The sequence below is a fragment of the Puma concolor genome, chromosome A3 (assembly GCF_028749965.1).
Source record: "Puma concolor isolate L17-30 chromosome A3, mPumCon1.1.hap2, whole genome shotgun sequence".
Taxonomy (NCBI): domain Eukaryota; kingdom Metazoa; phylum Chordata; class Mammalia; order Carnivora; family Felidae; genus Puma; species Puma concolor.
This window is the reverse complement of record NC_141669.1, coordinates 76,673,671-76,686,570: the sequence shown is the minus strand read 5'-3', so window position 1 is coordinate 76,686,570 and position 12,900 is coordinate 76,673,671.

Below are 12,900 nucleotides of genomic sequence, written 5' to 3'. Positions count from 1 at the left end.
GATGCCTGGTAAAGAAATAAGCTTATGGTGATTAAAACCCAGAGGGTCTCCTGTAAAATGTTAAAGGCTTCATAGAGCTGATCTTTATGGGCTCCTCACCTGGAGATGTCTCTAGTTCAGGCTCTTGGGAGGTTGGTGAGGAACTCACGTTGTGTGGTATTGAATAATTTTAAGGTGTTTTTATTTCCTGAAATTGTAATGAAATGCCAATATTGAGAAGGAAAAAAATATATAGCTGCTTTAGAAAGGTTACCATTTTCATTTCTTTTGAACTTTATGATTAAGAACGATTTGTATGCATCATTGTTGGGTTGTATAATTGCAGTTGAAATGCCCCTTCCATAATTGTCTATTAGGTAATTATATATGTGTTTGTTTCAAAAGGAGGCCTGTCCACTTAAGAAATCAGTAGGATTATTATGATATTCCTCTTCTCCGTGTACCTGTATCTCCTGATAAAACTCATGATTTCCCTTTATCATACTAAGTAGATTGGGTTGGACGTAAGAATGTTTTCCACATCACCCGTGGTCAGTCCTGATGCGGTGGTATGAACAGCTACATACAACTTGGTTATAAGAAATATATTTTATTTTATAGCAAGACATAGGCTGTGAATTGGGATGAAAGTGCTAGCAAAGAGTACCTAAGAGGTTGATGCTATTTTGTATAAATTGTGTATTTTGTTGGCTTTTTGACTGAGCATGAAAATGTAACTTCCATTAGGGAAGAGTAATTTAGGTGCTCAGTATTCAGCAGAAAACTTGTCGGGGCCATAAAAGCTTTTCTGGCTGGTTCCTCGGGTGTTTTCAGAGAAGAGCTGCCCACCCCTTGCTGATTTTCCCTTTGGCTTCAGTATGGGCTGAATTTACCACAGCATACCTGTTGAATCAATTTGGGGGATCCAGCAGTTAACCGAGTGAATGGAAGGATTAGTGGCCCTCCGGAGCCCTATTTCAACAGCCAGGTGTCTGTCCTGAACTAGTTAACTGCTTTTGACACTTGAAGAAGCTGATTTTAATAGCATAGGCAGGAGGCTGTTGTGGTGGTGGGTTTGTTGTGGTTGTTGTGGTGGTTTCCTTCTTCCCACTGCCAAAGTGGAGCATACCTTCTCCTAAGGGTTAGACTTTCCCTTGTTTAATAGGAATAGACCATCCCCTTCCCTAAACCCAGCTTCCATGGAGTTTGTCTTAGCATTCGACTTGTTTCCAATCTGTGCCAAACAATTTGGTGGCATCGTCCAGCAGGACCCTTTCATTGGATTCTGGTAGTGGAGGAGGGAGGACACCCACATGAGGGAGGGAATGAAAGTAGATGTAGGTGTGCCCGTGCCCGCACGTGGGTACACACACACACACACACACACACACACACACACACACACACACACACTTAGAAGGAAGATGAGGCTATTTAGACCCTAGATTGGGGCTCCAGTTCCCAGATTCCAGATCTGCTCCTCACACCAGATCAAAATCTCCTGAGTTCAGACAGCCCGCAATGTCATAATTATGCAGAGTGTATCTCATAGATTAGAAAGATTGATTTGAAAGTCAGTCTCCTTAGAAACTGAATTTAGACAGGGCAAATATGTTTTCCTGAGTGGACTGTTTCCAAATTAGGAAGGAGCTTGTTGGTGTTTAACAAACCATTAAGCCCAAAATGCCACTTTTAATTCTCAGACTTTGTTTTACCCAGGAAGCTGACTGCCTAGGCTGTGGTTAAAAGCTCACTGTGCTCACTGCCCTGGAAGTCTGCATTTGGAGTCTATATTTTGCCTTTTTTTTTTTTTTTTTTTTTGGTCTCCCTGACTTTTCAATTAATACATTTTTTAAATAGATAAAACAGATCATACTGTGACTTTTAAAATGTCAACAAGCTTGTAAACAGAAATGTAATAAAATGGCTAATAGGAGATTCAATAGTTAATAGAGGGCCTGAAGTGTGAGCAAATACAGTAGCTGTATATTGGAAACTGTGCAAGTGAAGATGGCTTTAGTATTGCAAACTGAGGAAGAAAATTGTTTTTAATTAGCACCTTCATAAGAACTGCTGATTAATACTGTTTTGTTTGGTGAAAAGCTTTCAGCTGAGTAATTTGTACAGCCATTACAACAGTTTTGTTAGAGCGGCACTCCTGTTGTTAAACACAAACAGCAGATGATAATGGTGGAAGATGAGTTTGTCATGTAACAATTTACCTTATTGAAAAAAGCTTTATATAAAACCCAATACAGTAGGTACCAGCAGAAATCACATATTTTAAATCTTTCCAAAATTGCAGTGTGCCATGCTTGTGTGTGTGTGTGTGTGTGTGCGTGCGTGTGCGTGCGTGTGTGTGTTTTCAGGGACTAGAAGCAGATTTTATATCATTTATAAAATTATATATACAATTTAAAGGTGGTGTAGCATGGACAGACCACTTTTTCAGCAGCGTTTTACATCAGAGCAGTAAAGTGGCCGTGTATTCAAACACTTTCGAACTACACAAAGCAGGTTGGAAAATGGAATCCTAATTAAATAATGTTACTCAGATGTAAATTTGCAATGGGATGGGATGTAAGGAAATAAGAATTGGTGTTTCTGCCTTAGGTGGGTTTATCACACATGGGACCTTTTTTTAAAAAAAAAATCTCAAGTAAAGTTTAATTAACCTTTTTTTTTTTTCTTCCTTTGGAGGGGTTCTAACCCACCAGGAAAAGAGTGCCCGTTCAGTGAGACTTGACCAGGAAATCAGAGGCTGATTTCAGTGAATTCCTATCATATGGATATTGCCCTAGCCACAAGCATGGGAACTTGTTTTTTCTTTTTAAATAAAATGCAACGGTATAGCATATTTGCATTAAAATATTACACCAACCAAGGCTGGTAAGAACTGTAAATTACTGGAGTGGAGTAATAGAGCATGAAGGTTTTTTTGTTGTTGTTTTGTGGGGTTTTTTTGGTTTTTTTTTTTTTTTTTTTAGACAGGCCTTCGGGGTAATAACAAGGGTTGAGGCTCACGACAGTGCCAAATAAGCTTCAGACAGCATAATAGTCTGCAAAGAAAGCCACAGAGCACTAATGTGAAGGAAGAGCTGTCCACCACATGCAGCAAAAATCACCAAAGGTCATTTTATGGTAGCAATTGTGACATAAAATTGGTGGTCATGCTACATGCCTAATACTCGGTACAGCTTTATAAATGATGGGCCCCTAGCGATGGCTGTCATTAAGTGCTTTCATCATAATAAACTTTAAACTGTTGGCTTTATGAATCGCCAGCTAGCTTCAGCTGTTCGTTGGATGGAGCTCGCGGTGCCTTAAGTGTGACAAGACCTATTAGGAATTGCAACCATGTTTCAAGCGTACTTGGCTTCCCCACTCCTGGGGTGATTGCTGCCTATTAAAGGCGTCTGGGAAGATTTTCCTCCAGCAATCTCTGATCAAGAGCTTTTTTGGGCTTTGACCTGCATTTCCTTCAAGACTTTCTCTGAGGAGTTTTATAAGAGCAAAACTCCAGAGGATTTATAGCCACTTCTGATTAATACCTTTCCAGTTTTTCTAGCAACTCTCCCACTGCTGCATAGAGAAAAGCTTTCATTGTTCCTGAGGTGCTTATTCGTGACCTTTTCTCTGCTTCCTGATTCCCTCTAACGTGTTCTATCCACGAAATCCTCGGGGTGGAACCAAGACAGTCAGTGAAGTTGTTACAGCTGGAGACACAGAGGGAAAGGGAGGTTTTTATATTTTTAAAGAATTACATGCCGGGCAGCCTGGCCCCGCCCATGTAAATACCCGCTGTGACGTCACCTGCCGACCCAAACGCATCCTTAATGAGCCCTCGGTGTAAACTGAAGCGACACATAAAGATTTCATGATTCCGATTACACTTTCGTTAACCTTTAGCATAGGAAGTCTTTTAGTTTCTATAAATCTTACAGTGGCTTACCGTCTGTCCTACTGATGTGAATAATAGATGTTTGGGGAAATCGCTCTTTAAAAACCCAGGGCATTTAATTTACAAGGGCTCGATACATATTTCAGACTCACTTAGCAAGAACTTTAATTACTTCTTGTTGCTTTTTCTAACTTGGAGGTCTTCCCCCACCCCCTCCGGTTTGCTTCTGCTTGACTCAGATGTTTTAGACACGACAAAAGCTTTCAATGTCTAAGTCCCCGTCTTAGTTCTCTTATTAGTCCTTCTTTTAAGCTAAGTACTGTCCTAAAGATAGTTAAGGGAATGTCTCGGGTGTGGACCATTACACAATTCAATTAGCAAACCTCCGAGGGATGGGATTAGGACTCCGCGGGGAACACCTGGGACTCTGGGGCAGAGCCGAGTTTCTGAACGGCGGGGCTCTCGCCGAGAATAGCGAGGGTCTGCCTGTTTGGGTAGTCCCCATCACAAACTTGTCCTAACCAGATACGGTATGGCAGGCGAAGCTCCTCCCCCTCCCTTCCCCCAGTAGGTCTCTGTGGCTGTCAGAGGGAACAGGAAAACCATCAGCGAATGTGTCAAGCTGAAGAGAAAACAAGAGTTGGAGGACTCGTGGCGTTTCACATACAAAGGCATCCGCCCATCCCTCCCCTCGAGCCAGCCAGCCCAGGGTGGACAAGTGCATTTTGAGTCTGCTGCCCAGGTGCAAGGGGTGGGGGCGGAGCCGCTGCAGAATGCCCCAGAACAAAGGCGCCTCCAGGAGCCTGTGCAGAGGTCACCTGCCGCCTCCAAGGCAGATTAAGGAGGACTGCAGAGGGCATTTGGAGGAAATGGTGCTGTTCTTTGGCAAATCAATTCGTCCCACCCTTAATAGGGCATTTTGCCCTCCCTCTTTGGGAGTCCCAGGCAAATGTGTTTCCAGGTCTCTCGAAATCAGTTATTAACCGGCCCCTGTTTGAAGAGGCGACACCTTTCCCTGCCTGTGCTCCTTCAATAGCCGGTGCCCCCTGAGAATTTCTTTTCTGCTCTCCGCAACGTCTCACTTCCCCTTTCTCGCTCCTTGGGGCTCTCCCGCCCCTCTCTACCCAGGCTTCTTTCATAATTAGGCTGGAAGTGGAACTTTCCCCCACTCCCTTACTCTGAGATTTCTTTTTTCCCAGTGACCTGGGCCGCACTTTGCCCCCACTCCCTGCCTGCCAATCTCTTCAGGGTTAGGGCCTCCCTCTTTCCATTCTTGCGGGCTCCCCCTCCTCGAGAGCCCCGGGAGGCCCAGCCTCCCAGAATCCGATCTCCTTCCAACACAGCAGCCCCCCTGTGGAGGAAGGAAGAGGCCTCCTCGGAATGAATGGCTGCTAAGGAGGTTTTTAATTTGTCTGGAAATACAAGAAAAAGGCCTCAGAGCAGCGTCCCTCCCTCACCTCGTTTGGAAGCCCCTGTGCCTTCGGGGTGGGCGCTGTCACCTCGCCATCCTAGGCCAGGTCCGCAGGGGAGGCTTGGCGGAGGGATGTGCAAACACTGGGAGGGAAAACCGCCTGCTCAACCTCGAATAGGCACACCGCTTTTTAAATTGAATTCTGATTTTTTGTGTTTGTTTGTTTGTTTGTTTGCAGCCCGGCAATGTGAGAAATTTGGAAGCTTAGCACGTGTCTGTCAGGGTTGGAAAGTGAGCTCAGTTCATCACTTGATGTGGCATCTGCCTCCTGTGGGCCGGCTCTCCTTGAGCTTGGGGGGGAGGGGGGGGAAATGTCACCATGCTGTTCCCAGCCCAGAAAACACGACTTTTAAAAGCTTTGCCCACCTGACCTATGGTTTCATCTCCAGGTACATTAGCCTTCATTTTCCTTTATAGGCTTTATTTTTAGGAGCAGAGGGCACAGCCCTGACCGGCCTGTGCTTTGAGTGGAATGCACCCTCTCTGTCTCTTTCTTGGCCAAACCATTTATATAAGTGGCATCTCCTGATGCCAAGAGCTAACCAGAAGGAGGCAGCTCACAGCTCACAAGTTGTCTGAGGTGTTTCCTCGCTTCTCAGATACTCTGAGTCAGTCCATTTCAGTAGGACCCCCTGGGCTGCAGGACAGAGGCCTCGGGACGCCACCTGGCTTTTAATGTCCCCCCCCCCCACCTCACAGCTGGGGGTCTATGTCTAGCCTCAGCTTCCTTTTCTGCGCCGCCCCCCTCCCCCCCTCCCGCCAGACTAGACAAACCATAGGATGGTTCCAATATTGTCAAATATGAATGTGATACTGAAGGGGTTGATCGGGCTCTGCCCTTGTAGTAGGTTGGGAAAAGCACAAAAAACAATATGTTCCAGCCTTGCTCATCAAGAAATAGAATCTGTTTCTCCACCCTTGATTCTCACTTTGGTTAAGTATAAACAGAGTATTAACAGAGGTGAGTATAAACAAAGTTTTGAAAATCACCGGCGCAATGCCGTTTGCTCTCTCTTGCTACTTTTGGAACCCAGCTACCATGGGGAAAAGCCTGGGCTATCCTGCTAACACCCTGGACACATGGAACTTCTTCACCCTATTATTCCAGCCACGCGAGTGAAGGCGTCCAGGACTAAACAGCCCCTAAAAGGCTAGCTGCTGACAATAACTGCATTGGGTGAACGAGGTAAGCCAGCGGAGAAACTGCCCAGCAGAGACCAGCCCCCAATTCTTACTCAGAGAATCATGAGCTAATAAATGCTGGGATTTTCTTTTTCAAGTTTATTTATTTATTTTGAGAGTGAGGGTACGAGCAGGGGAGGGGCAGAGAGAGAGACGGGGAGAGAGAACCCCGAGAAGGCAGTGCAGAGCCCAATGCAGAGCTCCATCCCAGAAACCATGAGACTATGACCCGAGCTGAACACGAGAGTCAGACACTTAACCGACTGAGCCACCCAGGCACCCCCTAAATGGTGGTTTTAAGCAACTAAAGTTTACGGCAGTTTGCTACACAGCAAGGGATAACAGATATAATCTTTGGTCTTTTCTCTCTGAAGCACTTTTCTTTTTTTGTTTTTAAGTTTATTTATTTATTTATTTTGGGAGAGAGAGAGAGAGAGCAGGGGAGTGGGGGAGGGGCAGAGAGAGAATCCCAAGCAGGCTCTGCACTGTTAGTACTAAGCTCGATGTGGGGCTTGAACCCATGAACCATGAGATCATGCCCTGAGCTGAAGTCAGACACTTAAGTAACTGAGCCACCCAGGCACCCCTCCCTGAAGTACTTTTCTTTTCTTTTTTTTCTTTTCTTTTTTTTTTTTTTTAATTTTTTTTTTTCAACGTTTATTTATTTTTGGGACAGAGAGAGACAGAGCATGAACGGGGGAGGGGCAGAGAGAGAGGGAGACACAGAATCGGAAACAGGCTCCAGGCTCTGAGCCATCAGCCCAGAGCCCGACGCGGGGCTCGAACTCACGGGCCGTGAGATCGTGACCTGGCTGAAGTCGGACGCTTAACCGACTGCGCCACCCAGGCGCCCCTCTTTTTTTTTTTTTAACTTTTATTTATTTTTGAGACAGAGAGAGACAGAGCATGAACGGGGGAGGGTCAGCGAGAGGGAGACACAGAATCTGAAGCAGGCTCCAGGCTCTGAGCTGTCAGCACAGAGCCCGACGCAGGGCTCGAACTGACGGACCGCGAGATCATGACCTGAGCCGAAGTCGGCCGCCTAACCGACCGAGCCACCCAGGCGCCCCTGAAGTACTTTTCTTAAGTGTACCTCGAGGTACCAAAACTTTTGAGATAATGTTTTGGCTAAAATGTGTTGAGTCACATGGTGACTAGCATTTTGAAAATACTAAAAGAGGATACAGGCCTCACTCACCCATCAGAAGGCCAGCAAGTGCCATAGGCAAACCACTCTCAGGCTCCTAGGAGAAGACACAAGAGAAAATAAGCTATGGGAGAAAGAACGATGGAGTCAGGATTAGAATAACTAGATGCTGGCCCAGGCTCTACCAGTAACAAACTGGTGATTTTAGGCAAGCTACCCACTCCCTGGGCATCACTTTCCTCCTCTCTGAACAAGATCATTTAATTTCCCATTTTACACTAAATTCTGAAGGATTCAAGATAAAAACATTCCATTATCAATCAGGGTCAGAGATGTTCATCACCTCAGGGAATTGGAATTCTCTGATGTTGCCAAGAAAAACTTGTTCCGCATTAGCTTGGTCCTAGAGAATATTTAGTCGTTCTTAACTTTTTTTAGTGTTTTTATTTATTTTTGAGAGAGAGAGGAAATTTTTTTTGACGTTTATTTTTGAGAGAGAAAGAGCGGGAGCAGGCGAGGGGCAGAGAGAGAGGGAGACACAGAATTGGAAGCAGGTTCCAGGTCCTGGGCTGTTAGCACAGAGCCCGACATGGGGCTGGAACTCGTGAACCATGAGATCATGACCTGAATCGAAGTCAGATGCTTAACCTACCGAGCCACCCAAACACCCTGAGAATACTTAGTACTACTAAGTAGACTTAGCCTGGTGGGGCTCTGGAATAACCCCAGGATCCTGCCTTGCTCTGTTGCAGGCTGAATCTGGGGGGAAAGAAAGGAGCAATGGGAACCCTTGAGCCTTCATTTTTATCCATTTATCTATAAATGCTTACTGGGTACTGGTCACCCTGTTAGGTGCTGGGGATCTAATAGTGAACAAAAAGACCCCATTCTATGCTGGGGTCTAGTGAGAAAGACAGAACTGCTGTCCACACATAGCTTGCATTCTAAACAGTAAAGGTGCCAGTGCATTTATGGAATAATTACGAATTGCGATAAATTCTATGAAAACCAGATAGGGTCCTATTGGTAGAGAATCATAGAGAGACTTACTTCAGATAGGATGGATGGGAGAAACCCCCGAGGGTCTCAATTGTGAGAAGGGACATTCCTGCAAAGCAGTGATGGTGGGGCCGAGGAGCTCAGAGGGAGGGAATGTGGAAGGCAGGCCCCAAGGTAGGCTGGAGCTGTGGCCTCTGAAGAGCGAAAGGGAGGCCAGTGGAGCTGGGGCCTTGGGAGGAAGGTCATGGGATGTGTGAGGGCCAGACTGTGCAGGACTTCGTGAGTTTGGATTTTATCTGGAGTCTGATGAGCAGCCGCTGAATGGTTTGGGGTAGTGAGAATGACATAATCAGATGTATATTTTTGAAAGCTCACCCCGGATGCTGGACGGAGGACAGTTGGGAGGAAGTGGAGATTCCAGTCAGGAGGCTTCTGTCACGCTGTGGTCTTGGGGGACGGAAACGGCAGTGTGGACCGGGGACACAAGTGACCATGAGGAAGGAGGAACAAACCAATTCAAAGTCTGTGCTTGACCTGCAAGTAGCCTGATTTCGGGTGAGGATATGGTTGGTCAGCCTAAAAGTCTGAACCCACTGCGTTGGGAATGTATAAGCCCCTTTGCCGCACTTGGCTGGGGATATGTGGCGGTGTGGGAGGACAGACCATGGATGGGATGGGACCTCCACACACTCCACCCCCAGCTTCATGATCTGCAAGAACCTGGGAACAGGGGTCTTCACATCCTGATGCCTCCTTGGCCCCCCAGGTGGACCTGCCTAACATCCTCTGATATGCTCAGAGTCCGAGGTGGCAGTGACCAGACAGGATGAGGCTATAGGACTAGGAGCTCATTTGTATCCTTTCTGTGGACATAACTCCCAGGATAGAAGAGTTCATTCATTCATACTGTTTTCTAGGCATCCAGCACTTGGGGGTACTAAGGGGAAAACCCAAGGAGGTCAGAGACTAGCCTCTGTCCTGATCATAAGGCCCCACTGAGCTCAACACAGGCAGAACAAGTAATCCCCTATGTGGCAAGATTTAAAGAGCCCGGCAAAGCTCTTGGGTGGGAAAGAAACGAGTCATTGATACTGAAATTCCACCAACAGAACATCTCCCCCTTAGCTCAAGGCAGGGGGTGCTGTTAAAATGAGGCTTCTCTGGGCAGAGTGGACACTCTCATGGTCCTTGGTGTGAAATATCTGAGAACAGGCCTTAGTGGGGATGGGGAAGTGAAATGGGTGAGGTGGGCGAGGAGAGGACCCTGGGAACCTAGGGGAAGGAAAGGGGCCCCGAGACCTGGGGGAGGAACCGAAATGGGAGGATCCACTCGTCAGCTTCACGATGTTACCTGGGGCCAGGAGGGCTGGCCTGACTCGACAGTGTGGACACCTGACTGTGTGTGCACAGGAGTAAGAGAATGAGGCCCACGGAGCACTTAGAAACTCGTAGGGAGATGGAGCCTGTCCTCAAATAATGCAGATGCACGGGAAAGGACTGGCATAAGGGTTACTAGAGACCAAAGGGGGGAGCAGGAGCGCCATGCAAGAGGAGGCCAGGTTCGCGGCAGGCCTCGAGGTGGTGGCGGTGGAAGGGGAGGCCCTGCCAGGGAGGGCAGCTCATGAGCTAAGGCCCAGCGGAAGATTTCGGAAAACGTTTGACTGGGCAGGATCGTGGGGTTGACTGAGGTATACAGATTCGCTCATCCCATCCAGCAGGGAGCGGTGCCTGAGGCTCATCAAAGCCTAACAGGGGCCAGGCACTCAAGGGAGAATTGCAAACCAGACCGACAAATCCCCTGCTCTCGTGGAGCAGCATTCCTGTGGGGGGGAGAAAGGCAATCTACAGGCACACAAATAAGACTGGCTCAAATCAGGACAGGTCTGGTGAAGACAAGAAGATGAGTTGCTATTTTAGAAAGTGACTGGGCCTCCTTTAGATACAAGGTCAAGGAAGCTCTCTTGAAGGAGGCATCATTTTAGTTGAAACCTAAATGACAAGAAAGAGCCAAGCTTTGGAGATTGAGAGGAAGAGGATTCCAGGCAGAGGCAACAACAAGTACAAAGGCCCTGAGGCAGGAGCAAATCTGCAGAGCCAGGGCGGATGGAGCTCAGGGCACAAGTGAAGTGCATGGTGTGAGGCAAGGAACGTATGGGACTTTGTAGGCCACGGAGGAGAAGCTGGATTTTATCTCAGTGGGAAGCTACTGCTGGATCTGAAAGAGTGACATGATCTTGATTTCTCTGTTGCTGCTGCGAGGCGAAGAGGGGGGTGTGAGAGGGGAAGTGGAAGGTACCAGGAGAAGCTGTTATAGTCATTCGGGAAGGAGGTGACAGGTGAGGGGTGAAAACAGGGAGCCGGCTGAGGCCTGGAGAGTCAGCAGAGAGAATCCATCTGGCCAAGAGGGCTGGACTCCAGCTGGGAGCAGTGGGAGACCATCAAGACTGCTGACCTGGTGTGACTTTTGTAAGGAGCCCGAGTGAAAATATTCCTGCGCTGCGGGTCGCAGACATGGAAGCAGAGCCCCAGGTCTGTCTTTGGCGTGGGACGACCGCAGGACCTTAGCCCGGCCCCTGAGAGCCCCAGGGCCAGTGCACTGACCCATGCGAGCAGGGAGCGGTGTCTCATTCACTGAGGCATCCCAGCATCGGGCAGGTAGTAGTTGATGGACGGGAAGGCTGGAGGAAGGCGGCTGGACAAGAACCGGCCCAGGACATCTCTGGCCCCAACTCCACCCTCTTTGCTCGGCTACATTCAGGAATTGGCAGAAATGTCACAAACTTCCCAACAGAAACCTCTAACAGTTGTCGTCCGCGATCACATGCCCTACAGCCATGGGACTTTTTTTTTTTTTACATTTATTTATTTTTGAGATAGTGTGAGCTGGGGAGGTTGCAGAGAGAGAGGGAGACACAGAATCTGAGGCAGGCTCCAGGATCTGAGCTGTCAGCACAGAGCCCGACGTGGGGCTCGAACTCACGGGCCGTGAGATCATGACCTGAGCCAAAGTCAGACGCTCAAGCAACTGAGCCACCCAGGTGCCCCCATGGGACTATTTAAAGGAAAGAAAACCTCCATCGAGGATTTGAAGACCCAAGGGAAACGGTAGCAGCCGCTCACATTCACTGAGCACTTACCGAGTGCCAGGCATTGTGCTAAGTGCTCTGCGTTGTTGCCACATTTTATCTTCACAGCATTCCTCTGACCTTGTTGTTATTATCCCCCTTGTTGTAGACGAGGAGATTGAGGCTCAGACAGGTGAAATGACCGACCATCTCTGGCCTGGTCCCATTTCTGCTGCGGGAATGATGGGCCCAGATGAACCCTGGCCGTTCGGCCTGTGAGACCGTTGTCCAGAGGAAAGGCTCACCTAGGAAGAAGGTTTAGCGGTTAATCCGAAGGCAGAGGAAAGGAAGAGTGGTGTCACCGGTGCCTGGTTGTTAGACTGACGGAGTTGTTGAAGTGAATCGACATCGGAGAGCCAGGTCTGAGCAAGGAGCCCTGCAGGGGCTGTGAAGCACATGATTTGGCCAGATGAGGGCCCAAACCACAGACAGATTAGAGGTTAGCCACCTCTCAAAAGTCGGGAGCCAAGCCTTCATTCACACACACGCACACGCGCACACACACACGCACACGCACAACCTGCCTGCAAAGGAAGTTTCTTTGGACTCTGGCCTCCCAGGACTCCAAGTGGTAGCCCATGGCTAGTTGGTCCCGGTGGCCGGTCTGAGATGCGTTCTTTGTCTAGGGATTTGACTGCTATCGCCCGGAATGGATGTTGGCAACTCGGTTCGAATTTTTCAGACGACGTCCAACACTGTGGCCACAGCGGTTGCTCCCACGTGAAGTCACTTGTGGCCTGCTCACCTGGGCCGAGACTAGGCTCAGAAGCCACCGGGTCAGCAGTGCCAGAGACATTCCTTCTCTGTGTTCCCTTTTGTTCGTCACGGGCAAGGCAGAAGCCACGTTTTTTGTTTGTTTGTTTGTTTTGTTTTTTTAACGTTTATTTATTATTTTTGGGACAGAGAGAGACAGAGCATGAACAGGGGAGGGGCAGAGAGAGAGGGAGACACAGAATCGGAAACAGGCTCCAGGCTCCGAGCCATCAGCCCAGAGCCCGACGCGGGGCTCGAACTCACGGACCGCGAGATCGTGACCTGGGTGAAGTCGCACGCTTAACCGACTGCGCCACCCAGGCGCCCCAGAAGCCACGTTTTT